This window comes from Temnothorax nylanderi, unplaced genomic scaffold (genome assembly GCF_030848795.1).
Source record: "Temnothorax nylanderi isolate EJ_2023f unplaced genomic scaffold, tnyl_v1.0 TNYL_tig0018_pilon, whole genome shotgun sequence".
NCBI lineage: Eukaryota > Metazoa > Arthropoda > Insecta > Hymenoptera > Formicidae > Temnothorax > Temnothorax nylanderi.
Window position 1 is genome coordinate 312,568 of NW_027249080.1, and position 14,213 is coordinate 326,780.

The 14,213-nt window shown below is 47.4% G+C and overlaps 1 protein-coding gene and 1 long non-coding RNA gene across 6 annotated transcripts in view; one reads left to right on the forward strand and one right to left on the reverse strand.

The window, feature by feature from the left end:
* The window catches only part of LOC139768798 (uncharacterized), a 170,818-nt gene that overhangs the window by 67,614 nt on the left and 88,991 nt on the right, over window positions 1-14,213 (forward strand). The window contains exon 4 of the long non-coding RNA XR_011717432.1: window positions 8,294-8,666. This is a non-coding gene — a long non-coding RNA (uncharacterized lncRNA). The remainder of the gene's footprint in view (window positions 1-8,293; window positions 8,667-14,213) is intronic.
* Sp1 (transcription factor Sp8) overlaps window positions 1-14,213 on the reverse strand; it is an 80,008-nt gene that overhangs the window by 11,426 nt on the left and 54,369 nt on the right. The gene's annotated exons all lie outside the window — the stretch shown is intronic.

Here is a 14,213-nt window from a genome sequence, read left to right on the forward strand (position 1 = left end):
AAGCACGCCTTTATCAGCCGTTTCAGGTAGACTAGCACGGTCCGTCTCCCGATCGTTCGCCCTCCTAGACGTGTCTACCGAAAAACCTCCCCGTCCTCGTATATTCAAAGTTTTATAGCTGCAGCTACACGGTGGTCCCGGTCGGCGGCTTTCTTTCAATTACGAAAGTTCCACGTAGAATCGACGTGTAAATAGCGTCGACGCCGGATTGCTTGGCAGAATGATAGGCCGATAAATTAGGCCTGTATTAGCATTTAAACGATGGAGCGGTCCATCGACGATCTCGATGGCTCTCGATTACTGCGAGAATCGCGAAACGAGAAGAGGAACGAGACGGTTTGCGCTATCTCCCGCCATTGCTACCATCGATTGGATGAAGAACTCCGTTCGATGCGTCCTTCGTCATTCGAAAAGGAAAAAAAAAGAATGTCTATTATCATTTTCGGAATTCGCGGCTTTCTTTGTAAAAGTTGGCGTTACGTCGTACGGATAATTTATTCGAAAGTGAATTCTCACGCTAAGGTAGTTTCTCCGTCAGAGATTTTCCATTATTGCGCATTTACGAGGAAATGCGGTACACCGCGTATTTTATTAAGCGATAAAGTGTTCATAACTTTAGCATGAATACATAACACTTCTCCTAGAACAGAAACGTTGAAACAGTAACAACCTTCTGGTATAATAGCGAATAGATGAAGGTCAGACGAGTACGTATTAATATTTGATAACTATCGTGTCCATGGGAGCACGCCGAAGTAATTACGAGCACACCCGCTCTCCCACATTCACGCTTCGTGAACTGAATTTCGAAGACAAACTTTAAATAATTCATGGAAGCGTGTACGACGTTGTCGAGATCGTTTTTTCGCTCGCTGCGCGAGAGTTGCATGCGTGGAGTCGAATCCGTGTGACTCTTGTCGCTTTCATCTCTGCGATGTGCATGCGATTATCTGTCTGGCAAACGGTCCACGAGACGGACAAGACCGGAGAGACGGAGAGTACTCCGACGTTCTCCTGAAGATCGACCACACACACCGCTCCTGTTATCACCTGCTTCCGAGCGATATTATTTATCCGGGGCATTTCCGAGCACGACCACCGATAGATGACGGCGCCGTAATATAGTCGCGGAGACGTTTTACGAGACGCAAAAGAGCCGGCCGAACGAATACGGCAGTCAAACGAGACGCGCGGACGAGAGCGAATGCGGCGCACGAGCTGATAAATTTACGCCAGGCGGCTCGCCTGTGATCGCCGTAAGTGGCCCTTTTACGACGGAAGGTTACATTGAAGCGCGGAATACACGTCCGATACGCGCCCGCCTCTCGCGCGATCACAAGCGGAATCTCGTGGAGCGAAGGGGCACGCCACCGTCGTCGGGGCCCGCCGGGGCCAGCGCACCTGCAAATGTTTACGTTCACTTAAAAAGTCATAAAGATCTGGCGCTTCGGTAAATCTACGCGGCGTGCTACTTCTCCGGGGTGATAACGAGCGCCGCGAACGACCCGGTCGCCGGCCTTGAAGACGATGTGACGCCCGAGACGATCGACGGTGCCGACTTTGGAATTGGAGCCGCGATGACGGGCCGCCGCGCCGCGCCTCGCCGTTCCCTCGGAGTGCTCACGCACGAGAGCACACACGCGAGATTCGCACGCACGGTGCGGCGGCAGGTTTTACCACTTTCTACGTGCAATTTAAGCGATAGCAGGGATGGACGTATTTGCGCGCCGTTTTCGGCAGAGCGACATAAAGATGTGCCCGCGCGATAACATCATTTTAACGTTAATGCGTACCTTCCAGTATGACTTTATTACGCGAAGCATTCATTTTCTTATCTACCCTCATGGTCCAATGGATTGAAAAAATATATCATTAAGAATAGATCGATAGAAAAAAATTGCAGGATACACAGGAGCGAGTACCATTTTCCGAACGTGATATAATCTATCGATAGATCGACGAATGTCAGGGTGCTCGGTGCACCTGCGTGTCGCAATCATCCTTCTCCCGTTCGATGCGAGAGAGATTGGCGTCTAATCGCGGCCACCGACGTGGCACTTGGACCGCGGCGGATACGACAAGATCGTTGGCGAACTACCTAATGTGCGACCGGTCCGCGTGGCGATCCTCCCCGCGCGCACCTTAAACGTCGGCTTATCGGAGTCGTTCGGTAGGATAAACAAAAGCGCCGCGTCGGGCCGACGAGGTAATTTAGCAGCGGACGCGACCCGCTCTCTCTCTCTCTCGCCCGGCGAATCCTCGTGTCTACGAGTCGAGTAATACAGCCGGGCCGCCTCGCCTTCGCCGAACGGGGCGATGTGTTACCAACGGCGTTACGGCAACAAACTGGCACTAAATCACCTTTGGCAGACCACGTGAACCCGTTCATCTCGGCGGCCGGACGCAGCTGCCGCTAAAGTAAAGCGGTTAAAGATCCAATCTCTCGAGGAGAGCCGCGCGCTCTTTCTCTCCCTCTCGTCTCGGCGCTATAATATTCCGAGCAAAAAAGACACGCGCGCGCGGTCTTCCGAGATCGGCCTCGCAAATAGCTCGAGAACTTGTAAAGCATCGCGCAACTTTCACGAGCATCAACGATAGGAGGTCGTTTCCGCAACGGAATCAATTCGACGTCATTTCGTGATTTCTTTGAATGGTCAGTCCGCGATCTTTCAACTGTGACAAATATAGTCTATCGAAGAATTAAGAGAGTCAGTTAATAATGATCACATAAGTATCGAATTCCGGGATGTTGCTGCCAGTTATGAACTGTGCGAAGTTTCCATAGACCTGTCACGTTTAAGTAGGTGACTATAGACGTACTTAACACGCTGCGAACGTAACTGACGGGGACTATAAATCTACCCGGTTGCGAAACAGGTGGCTCTATTCTCGAAGAAAGTGCGCTTTACACGTACCCGGTGGTGAACGTCAGCGAGTTAATTCTGGCGTTAAACGCATGAAATACATTATTTATTGTAATAATATAATTTCCGGCGTTTGTATCATTGATTCATTACGTACAAATGACGATGCGTTATATCGTTATTATTATCGTTATATCGATAATAATGTTGGCACGAAGATTCAATCGTAATAGGCTCCACTAGCGACTTGTAATGTCGAGCCGATAATGTCAAAAGGTTAACGCAAAGATCACCGGAATAGAACGAGACGCGCGAGCTTCAACGTTGCCTAGTTGCGTGTATCTCGATTTGTCGAACGAAAGAGCACCAGCGCGAGCGATAGGAGGCATCGATCGCGCTCAAAGTCGAGAGTAAACGTTTCGATCGGCGCGGCGCGGGGAGCATTATGCGCGCGCGAGAGACAAAAGCGTTTCCACGTAAAAATTTAAATAATATATCGAAAAGCGTCGTGTTACAGACAGTAATTTAGGAGGGCCGCAACACCGCGAGTTAAAGCGAAGGCGGAATTAAGCGGTCCTCTTCCTCAGCGCCCGCCAACGAGACGCTTTACGATCGGTACACGCGCGTAATACCTATAATCGTTGCACGTGTAACCCGTGCTTGAGAGGAACCTGTGCTTTCTATCTCGTTAGCGCATGGTACAGGGTGTCCGTTTTAACCGGCAACGATTTTAAATCGCGAATTACGGCGCTATTAAAAATTATCCAGGCGTTCGTCATTTAGGATATCCCGTATCGCCCGATATGATCGCGATCGCGATTCTCAACATGAGCTGATTGATAAAGAGAACAGAACGGTTTAGAAAAAAATGTACACAAGAGTAAAAAAATAATGAAGACAAGTATGGAAATGGTAAAAGGTAGAACTGGTACGTACGTTAGAGAAAGTTTCTTGCTCGTGTGCGTAATTGACATGACGTGAAAAATACCTTTAATGGCATCGGTCGACGAAGCGATAAAGTTTACCGACACGCACGTCACTGTGTTATTAAAGTCAACTGAACACCATTAAAAATATTTCTCACGTTGTCTATTACGAGAGATCGTAATTTCAGATATTTTCTTATTTTATATATGATTATTATTGAACATGTAGCATTATAATTAATATTTTGCACTTAATAGAGCAGTACATCGATGATGTTGCTCTTTAAAGGATGATTCAGCCTATATGATTCAAAATATAGCTATTTATAAATATATGGAGATGTAAACAGTATGATATTCAAATCAATTAACTAAAGAGATTAATGAATAATATATGTTAAATGTGCATATGAATTATCGAAAAATATTGAAATATTGAAGTATCGAGGCAAAGTTATCGTTGTATTGTTTAGTATCCGTAGTCGCGCGGTTAACATTCGCGAAAATGAGCGTTGTACGTGCACAGATATCAGTACTGGCGGAATCGACCGGATCTCGAACAAAATGGTTCGCGTGTCTTCCGTGCCAACTTCGCAAAATTTATTGCTTCATCGTGCTTTCGCACGGTAGATTCGCGATACCCTCGCTCGTTCGTCTTATCTCGCGGCGAATCGCGCGTTTTGAAATTATGCAAATCATTTTTCCCGACGTTACATCTTGGACTTCCCGACGACTCCATAAGCGAGGTTTCGACCGTAAAACGCCACCGATCCCTCGGGGGCAAGGATCGAACGTTGTCCCGCTGTCAGTTGGTATTTTCATCAGGAAACAAGATTTACTATCAGCAAATTTAATTTAAAGAGATGACACGCGCGCGATCCTCGTTGCTGCCGATTGTAAAATTCGCCTGGGGACGCGAGTTCGTGAAATGAGGATCATGGTTAATACGATTCGCGAATACGGGACCAGGAACGCGTGGAATCGGTTTATCAGATCGTCGCTATTGAATCGCTCCATTAGGAGCGCATCTAATCGCAAGTTGACCCTCGAAATGACGGGCCACCCTCGTTCTCGAGAACCGAGCTCCGACGGGGCGCTCTGCAACAGACTGTGACATATTAGGCTACCCCCGCCCTCGCAAAAGGGGGCATCATCCCCGACTGTAAGGACCTCGTAAAGAGGGTGATCCCCGCGACCGGATTTATTGTTTCACGATTTGTTGGACGAGCGAGCGAACCGGGCCGTGGGAGCGAGATCTGTCGCGGTCGCGGTCGGTTCGCCCTGGGTAACCTACGCATCGACAAGCCGCATATAAATATATTATCGTCATTGCGCGGAAAGATTGCGAGCGATCGCCGAAGATGGTTGTGCCGGAGGAGCGGTAATGTTCGTGAGCACGCGAGTGGATGCTTACCGTCGCGCTTCTCGGCGATTTTATCGCCACGACGGAAGTTTGAATAATCGTTGACTGTCGGGTGAATTACATTGTTCTGACAATGTGATATACAGGATACGTCGAAAGCATACTAGTAAGCTAATAAATTAAGTTCATCGGAAATGCGTTTGCAATCTCGGGGTTATCTGCTAATCTCGTTAGATGGGTTTCGGAACAGTATTAGCATTATAGATATTTCATAGCACATCGTAATGTTAAGTATTAGTTAGTATCCAATATTGGGAAATCTTTAACGCACACACGTGTCGTTAATAGGGGAAAAAGAGAGAAATTAAATGTTAAAAGAGAAGAGATGCTGCCTATCAGAGATGGTTAATCTAATGCTCGATGATAAAGAGCTTCGTAAATAAGCGGCTAAACATGGAAAGCCATGTGAATCCCCCTACATAAAAATTCATAAATGAGCGAACGAGAAAACGTTCCCTCGATTCTCGAGGACGCGCTCATAAATCGTCGCGGCAGTGCGTCGTCCTTCAGAGAGGGGACAGAGGGAACTCCGTTTTCCTAATTCACTGGCGGATGTCGCGCCGGAATAGAACATGGCGAGAGCGCCATCCGATCCGTAAATCTAACGGTATCGGCTGCGACGACGACGACGACGACGGGGTCGTTACGCAATGCGCGGAGAGGATAATTCGTCACCTCGGGGTACGTAGAGCGCGATAGGGATACCGAAATGCAAATTATCCGGCTTGCTAGAATGCGAGTGAGCGAGCGAGCGAGCGAGCTGAACTGATGGAAAATCGGAGTCGCGTCCCGTTGACCGGCCCTCGTTCGCCAAGTCCGGTTTCTCCTGCCGCGCCTTTTCAGCGCGTCTTTTTTCCTTATTACGCGAACTACGTAAGATCCCCGATACGATCTAGATTCGTCGACTCGGTCAGCGTCGCCCGGAATCTGTTCCACGAAAATATAGGCGAGTTGCAACGCCACAAGTAAGATCAATCTTCCGCATCACCTTTTACGACCGCGCGTTTTCCTCTCGTTAGTCGGATATAAATTGCGTTTATTATCTGCGTTAATTCACGTGGGATTCAGTAAATATCTAAATCAAAAATTTACAATGACAAAGAAATGTTTGTTTTATCAAAAGTATTACGTTTGAAGCATTCCTGAAAATCCACACGTTAAGTTCTGGTGTAACGTTTGTTTGCGATGTCAATACGAGACGAGAACAAGACAGCTATATTGAGTGCTAAATGTGCGGTGGAAACACGAGTCATAATCTTTAAACTCCCGTCAGACATTCCATTTGACTTGTCGTTCGTAAGGCGTTATGAGTTATCGATACAACATCCACTCATTAATCATGCACGCCTCGTTGCTCGAAACAAGCTTCTCTTATTTCTGTAATTTATTACGCGGCGCATTATGTGGAAAGGAGAGGACGAAGCTGTCACAGATTTATTTCTGGCCTGACGAGTATATTCGTTTCTATCCTTTCGAAATAGATATACGCAGACAGTATCGTGCATGCGTGCCGTCATTCTCGCTCCAAACCACTCCAAACGCTTCGTTGACGGGTCGAAACAATTCAACGTCGGCATGATGTGAAATAATTTCCGACCGCGAGGGGTTCCGTGAAGGGCTCCGTGGGTCAAGTATCATTACGCGTAACGATTACGCCAGCGACTCCGCTTTTATTGGCGTTTCTAAAACGCGATATATCCTCTCTCTTTCTCTCTCTCTCTCTCTTTCGAGTTAGCGGCTCGGCGTGGCTCGTCGTCGCGTAAGCGAGGATAAGGATCGGTTAAGGAGGAGCGATTACACATACACGGCGTCGTCGACTGTCGTGCGATGGAAAAGGCAGACGTCGCACGTCCGTTCCCGTATATACGCGCGACCGATTTAATATCAAATCCGCCGCATTCCGCGGTAATAACACGCCGGGCAATTATCTCAGCGATTACTCGAAACTCGTTGGTTCCTCTTTCGCACGCGAGCCGCACGCAACGATCCACACGCCGCCGTGTGTGTATCGTGTACCCGGGGCGGTCCGGACCGCCACGCCGCGCAAGGTGCGACCGTATATATGCATCTGCTAAAAGAGGAAAATCGCGGCTGGCCTCTTCACGTGCGGAATATGCCGGAAGTCGTCGTCAGAATCCCGGAAGAGGTCGTCGGCCGGCTCCACGCGCGAAAGAGCTTTAAATTGCTCGAAAGAGGACGACGCTAAATACGGCTCGTCGGCCGGCGAATAGAACTGCGGGACGCGTCGAATATTCGTCACGCGAGCGTTTTCCATTCTTCCTTCCTCCTCGGGGTTTGTCGGGGGCCACTCTCTGCGAAGAGAGTGGAAACCGGGGACGCGCCGAGGTGCCGGCACGTCGGTCGGGACGACAGGCCAACGTGAACGAGAATCCAGATTGCGAGCCTGATTTTTACCTTGTTCGACCGTGTATACGTACAGTGGCGGCTAAAAGTTTGCCGCCGGCATGAGCGATAGTTTGATATCGTACGGAGTATTCGCCTTCTTCGCATTAAAAAAAATTTAATGACAGATTTTTTTAAATACCAATACTTTATACTAAAAAACCTATTATTAACTTTTTTATTATATATATGCGTGTGTCTGTGCATATTATACAAACATGTGAACAAGTTTAATTTAATAGACTTTTAATAAAATGGATTATATATAATTATATATAATTAGATATATCATTTTATATAACTAGTATTTTTATTTAAAAATCTATTATTAAAAACCTGCCTTTTAAGAATAAACATAAGAAAACTTTGCGACATGTCTACACGGAGAAAAAAATGATGTATCAACAGCATTAGTCTAATTGGAAATAATCTTGATAATTCAATACTCTTGTTAATTCAATAGTTAAATCAATCATGCTTTGTTTGAATAAAATAAGTATTTCTTTTAATAAAATAACCATCGTTTCACTAATACTGTTATTGAATTAACAAGATTATTTCCAATTAGACTAATGCTGTTGATATATCATTTTTTCCTCTGTGTACACTTAAAATGATGTTAAATAGAATGTTGTGTAATATTTAATTGTAATATCAAAATTATATTTTCTCAACAGATCGAAATCGAGGAGAGAAGAGCGAGGAGGTGCAAGGCGCGCAATCGAAAGAGCGATAAATCATCGCGGTCGACACTGGACGCGTCCATGCCGTCGGTGTTTTGGTTTCGACGCTGCGGGGGAGACGGCTTCCCGCGGAGGCGCCCTTTATCCGTCGAGCCGAGAGCCGAGTGCCGAGAGGCCGGCATCGCCGGATAAAGGGTAGAGGCGTCTGCGTCCCGCCGAGCGTCGTTGGTACCCGTCATTCATTGTGCTCTTTCAACGAGCGTCCGTGGTCTCCGATCCGGTAACGATTACTCGCATAGTACTAATCACGGTACTAAATGCCGCCAAGCGCCACGCGAAAAACCACGTCGCGCCGCCGTACAGACAGGTGCGTATACTTGGAATAGTTTTATCGAACGGCAAGTTCTTCTCCTTTGAACACCCATGCTTGCCTAAGAAATTACATGTAATTTAATCTAATCTCTAACTTCCTCGTGTTTATGCTCGTTTTTACTCGACGAGTACTATTGTCCGGTTGTTTAAGAATTCCTGCGGCGAAATATAGCGAGATCGTTAACAGCCATTCCGGCCAACGCGCGTTCGAACAATCAGCTGTCAACGAGGATATTACTCATTCTTCGCCGGTACTGTACGTTGTACGATTTGTACCTACAACGATCGACAGGAATATAATGGACGGTCGCGTGCGCGCGCGACCGCGATATCGATACCGTCCGATACGCCCGGGAGGGAAGGAGCGCTAAGCTCCGCGCTCGAACGCGGGCTAAAATTCGTAAAGTCGCGTCGCGCGTTCTCGCCGCGAGCGTTTTTCAGCCTCGGCGGAGAGAGATACCCCCCCATTGTTTTCAGCGATAAAAAAGTTAGCGGGGCTTAAATAGAATCGCGCACACAGCGAGAGTCGTTAATAATCGTCCCTCCACTTTACTTGAGTGGTACACGATAAAGCCTCGAGGTGTCGACCGCAGATCGAGTATTGTTCGTCCTTTCCCATCACGGGCCCCGGTGAATGACGCTGCCCCGGCGATGATACGTCACGATAATGGCCGGTAATTCGACGTACCATCGCGGCCGGGGCTCGTGCGCGCCTAGGAGGAATATTGTTTCGCAGCCGCGCGCGATGGGAGTAGAGAGAAGTCTTGGCTTTTCAATTATCGGACCTTGGAGCGATACGATGATGGCCGGCGGAAGGCACGTATAACCCGGTGCAAGCCGCTGCACGCTGCACGCGGCCGGTAAACCCACACGCACGGGCGTATCTACGCCAAATTGCAGGTTCGATCGAGCCGCGCTCGTACGTACGATGCGCAACGGTACGTAGGGTACACACAACGCGTGTGTGGATCCCGCGAGTGGTCGATATATCCTGTGCACGGGATTCCCGCGGTCAACGACTATCCGCAAAATTTCACTAACAATCTCGCCTCGATTATCGTTCGTTTTAGAAGAACGTCAGGTTGTACCTTTTCTCTTCAAAAGGGCCGTAATTTTCATTAAAATTTATCTTTCTCTCCCTTCGGTTGGCGCCACTCTTATAAAAATGTCCATTTCAAGCAAACTGAACCAAAAGAGAAAGGTTGTTCGGACCTTTCACAAGTGTCCTTCGCGAGTGTCTGCTCGTGACTTGGTATATAAAATATTGTACGAGTGGATGACTTTTTATGTATTTCACGGTTTATCAATGGCAGTAGCAAAGTTCTATTATCCAGAAGGAAATGCGCTGTTATCTTTACCGCCACATCTGAGTCTTCACAGTCATAATGTTCAATTTGTCGTGTACTTTTATAACCCGACAACTTTTTTTTCGAAATATATTCACACGAGTTTACTTTTTCCCCGAGCAGGATTTTTCTGAAGAAAGATCTTGCGAAACGAGAAACGCGGTCGTGCACGAGACTTCGATCAATAACGCAACCATCGATCGAAGATTAACTTCCGTAGTGTTTTTTAGACCGATTCACTTTGCAGATACGGCGCTGTTAATCGAAGCCGGGAAAGCAAGGATGAAGGGTAATGGCGAGTATCGTGTTCCGCGACCGGTTTCGAGAAAGGCTCACTCGAGGTTCTAATACGTTGAAACGCATAAATCATCCGTAACATAGACGACTTTGAAAAAGCAATAAATATATCGCCCCGTGTAATATCCTCTAGCCTGCAATTTCACACAATTTATGTCTCTCTGAAATATATAAGCGACGTGCCAATCCGACTGGAGGAACCTCGTCTATCGCATATTTCTCCCGGTGTTTAGGATTGATTACACTTTCGGATGACGTTTTTTAAGCCCGCGGCTCGCTTTCCAGCGTGGATTTCGCGACACGCAACATTTTCCGTCTCGAGATATTGTTTTTCAAAATAATCGCGGCGCTGCGAATTACGCAACTTGCGACAATATGCGCGCTTTGCTCTTTTCCCGAATTTTCTACCTTCTGTCCAATATTTAAACGCTTTGTGTGTAAAAAAAAATTATCACTTTATTTGCCGCGTCGTCGTTTACTTCTCAGCGGGGCTGTTTTTCCCAGACGTCAAGTCTATGATCAATTTCGGTATTACAGTTGTAAAACTCATGTGTGTGTGTACACACACGCAAAGTTTTTTCACGCGAACTCGTTGCACACACCTATACGCAAATTATAGCCGGCTGTTTTCGTGTCGTTTTCTTACGAGAGAAAAGGGAGGACCGCGCGCGCGACGCGACGTCCATGTCGACGCTTAAATGATACCGAAGTCAATCGATCATATGTAATAACGGTTTCCTAAAGACGACTTTTCACAGACCGCCACCCGGCGGCCATGTTGTCTCCCCGCACATCTGCCAGTTTTAGGCCTCGTGCAACACGACGAGCAGAACGAGCTGTACGAGTGAGCTTTCGAAAGGGTGTTTACACGTCGCGAGTTATACGATGTGCTCGACGAAAATAATTCATTAGGGTATCACGTTGGGCGTGACAGAGGGGAGACCTCGAGAGAAGCGGCGACTGCCAGTATCCACCCTGAGTGATTTTCCGCAGATAGCGTTTTTATTCCGTATAATTTGGCCTGAAAGTCGTTGAAATACACGAAATTTCTATACAGAAACTTGATAAATTTTTACGTCTGTAAAGCGTAAAAATTTGTTACAAAATAAGAAAAGGGAAGGAAGAATAATGATTCCAGTCTACACATTTCGCAAACGCTTTGTCGAAGAGAGATAAAGGATCTTTATTAACCGAATTTTTAACCGCAAGCATGCGTTTCTATTGGATTCTTTCTGGCAGCGCTGAAAGATCTATTCTCCGGAATGTGAAGCGAAATTCGGGCGCGCGTGATCGCCCTTAAGATACGTATAGAAGGGCTTCGTGGTCAACGCGAAAGGCCGTGTGCATCGCGTGTTTCGCAAGAGATGTTGCGGTCGTTTAAGGAAATAGTGTGTTCGCCCTCTTCTCTCTTTCTCTCGCTTTCCCCCTCTCTTTCTCTCTCCCTTTTGCTCTCAAATAGTACAAATTAGGACGACATCCTCGTGTGGCATCCGATGCTTCAGGTAAATCCTCTTAGGTCACGTAAAAAGCCCCGCGCCACCCTCCGCAACCCCTCGTCCGCGCTCCCGGCGTGACGGAGGACGCAGCGTTTTCTGCACGACGTGCATTGCACTCCGCAGCGGCCGTTCGCAGTCCATTGTTGCCCTCGAAAATGTCAACGGGACGTCGCTTAAAGGGACACCTTTACCAGACGAATCGGATTATCGGATTACCGACGTGGAAGTAGGAGAGCCCTCGAGAGGGTGCTCGAGAGCGCGGCGCGCGGACGACGTCGTGCAAAATATTGACAGGTGTCAACTACGTTCGCTATTGGCGGACACGAGCAGAAGTCGTGCATAAAAGAGCTCGAGGACGTTAGTTCTGCCACAAGGACGACATATATATATGTTCTCTCCACCGATTCTCTCGTGTCACGATCCTCAGCGATATAATATACATAATAGAGGTCATCTACTTCAAGAGATACAATTTAAGTAAAGATTCTTTGCAATTCCTTCCTGTATACGTGTACGCATATGTACGTGCACACGTATATGCGTCGATATTATAAAGTTTATTTTACGCACATTGGATTTTTAAAATATTTATGAGATCGCGGGGTGAGGCGGAAGTAGTCCGCTGAAAACTGAGATATGTCAACGAAGAAAGCGACGGGGCGCGGCGGAGTCGTACGTGAATTAGTAACTCCGGTTCCACGGATATTTCCAGGCTTCGTCGGTCGCGGCATTAATTATTAATGACACACCGGAATCGATCGCTAGAAAGACAATGCTGCTGCATCGCGTAGCCGCGTCGTTCGTAGCGTGACACGTTTGCTAGTTTCCCTCGGATTCACGTGTTTTCAATGTAGCGTGCCGACGTATAACTTTACGAAGAAAATTCTCTTCAAGTTTTGTACGTAGTTTCATGTATAGCTCCGACGTGACGAAGGTTCAACGTGTGCCGTTTTGCGTGTGCCGCGTTTATTATGCATGACATTGGAGCGGTAAGAGAGTAACATATCTTTATACTGCTAAACACATACATTATGTATCGCGTTCTTCTCTCTTCCTCTCTCTCTGTCAAATAAATCTATATAGCTATGATAGATATCATAGCTATATAGGTTTATTTGACAATTTTTCAATCGTGAATATTTAATGTAAATTTTTACCGTTGATATTAAATAACGTTCGAGATGGTAAGCGTCGGGGAAAGTTGAAGGTTTGAACGATCGAAACATCAGGCGTCATATCGAAACTAAAATGCAGAGGGTTGTTGACATTCTTATCCAATCGACCAGCGAGGAAAAAGAGGGAGAACGCGTATGCGTGTAAACGACGGAGTTAGCGTTGCACGACAGCGAGAGTTCGCCTCCTATTCCTCTCGTCGCGCTAAGTCGAGCGTATTAATCGACGCGCAGCGCGGAGGTTCCATTCACCGATGTGCCGTCGAGGAGTCTCATGGCCCTTTAAGGACAACCCCCATTGACGACATGAGAGACAGGGTGAGGAGAAAGAAACAAAGAGACAAGACCCTTACGGAGGAGAGTATCTTATTGGCGGGATCGGGTGGCGAAAGGAAGTAGGCATCGCGTTTCCATCCCACGCATCCTGTCAAGTGGATTCCTCCGGCGCACAAAGGAGATCGGACAAATAATTGGCTCCTCGGATACACAGGTAGGGCAGTCCTTTTGAGTCCTGAGAACCTTGCGCAAGGACCATTGTACGAGGGACACTCGATACATTCGGATCGAGTGGCTCGACACCGGCAAAGGAGCGTGGCTCCGTAGTTTGGAAAACGAGACATCTCCGATTTAGATGAAAAACTCGGTACACATACGTTTTTCCTCTCGACAGAAGCTGGAAAAACTCTGAAAGGATTCTCGCGCGATAGGAAAACCATTACCTTCGAGCAAAAAATTTGTTGGAGGGAATGGGCTCCTCGATACATATTTTTACATCTCGAGAAGAGGAAAGCGCGCAATTTCCCGGAACGAATTTATTCGAAATCTTTCGCAATGTAAGTTTCTATCGTCAGGGATTTACGGTTATTCGCAAGCGCGAGTTGCAGAACAGATCTTGGACGAGTCCTGATACCGTCGATGCCGTCTATGAATAATCTCGTAGCAAAAACGGACGGCTCGCAAAAAAGACTCGGGTGACGACGCGTCGGCAAGAGACGGTCAGCTATGAGAGTCGCGCGAAACAGGTTCGCTGTTGCGAGCGACGAGGAAACGCGAGTACCGAGAAACAAATATAGCGAATCAACGTGCAGGGCCATGCGAGGTAACGAGAGGTCGCAAAAAGTCAGGCCGGAAACTGGGTCCGTCCGAAGGACGATCTCGAGATTCTCGAGCGCCCGCGCGATGTCCACCGACGGATATGCGACTTTTCGCCGGCATTAATACTCGACGCGGC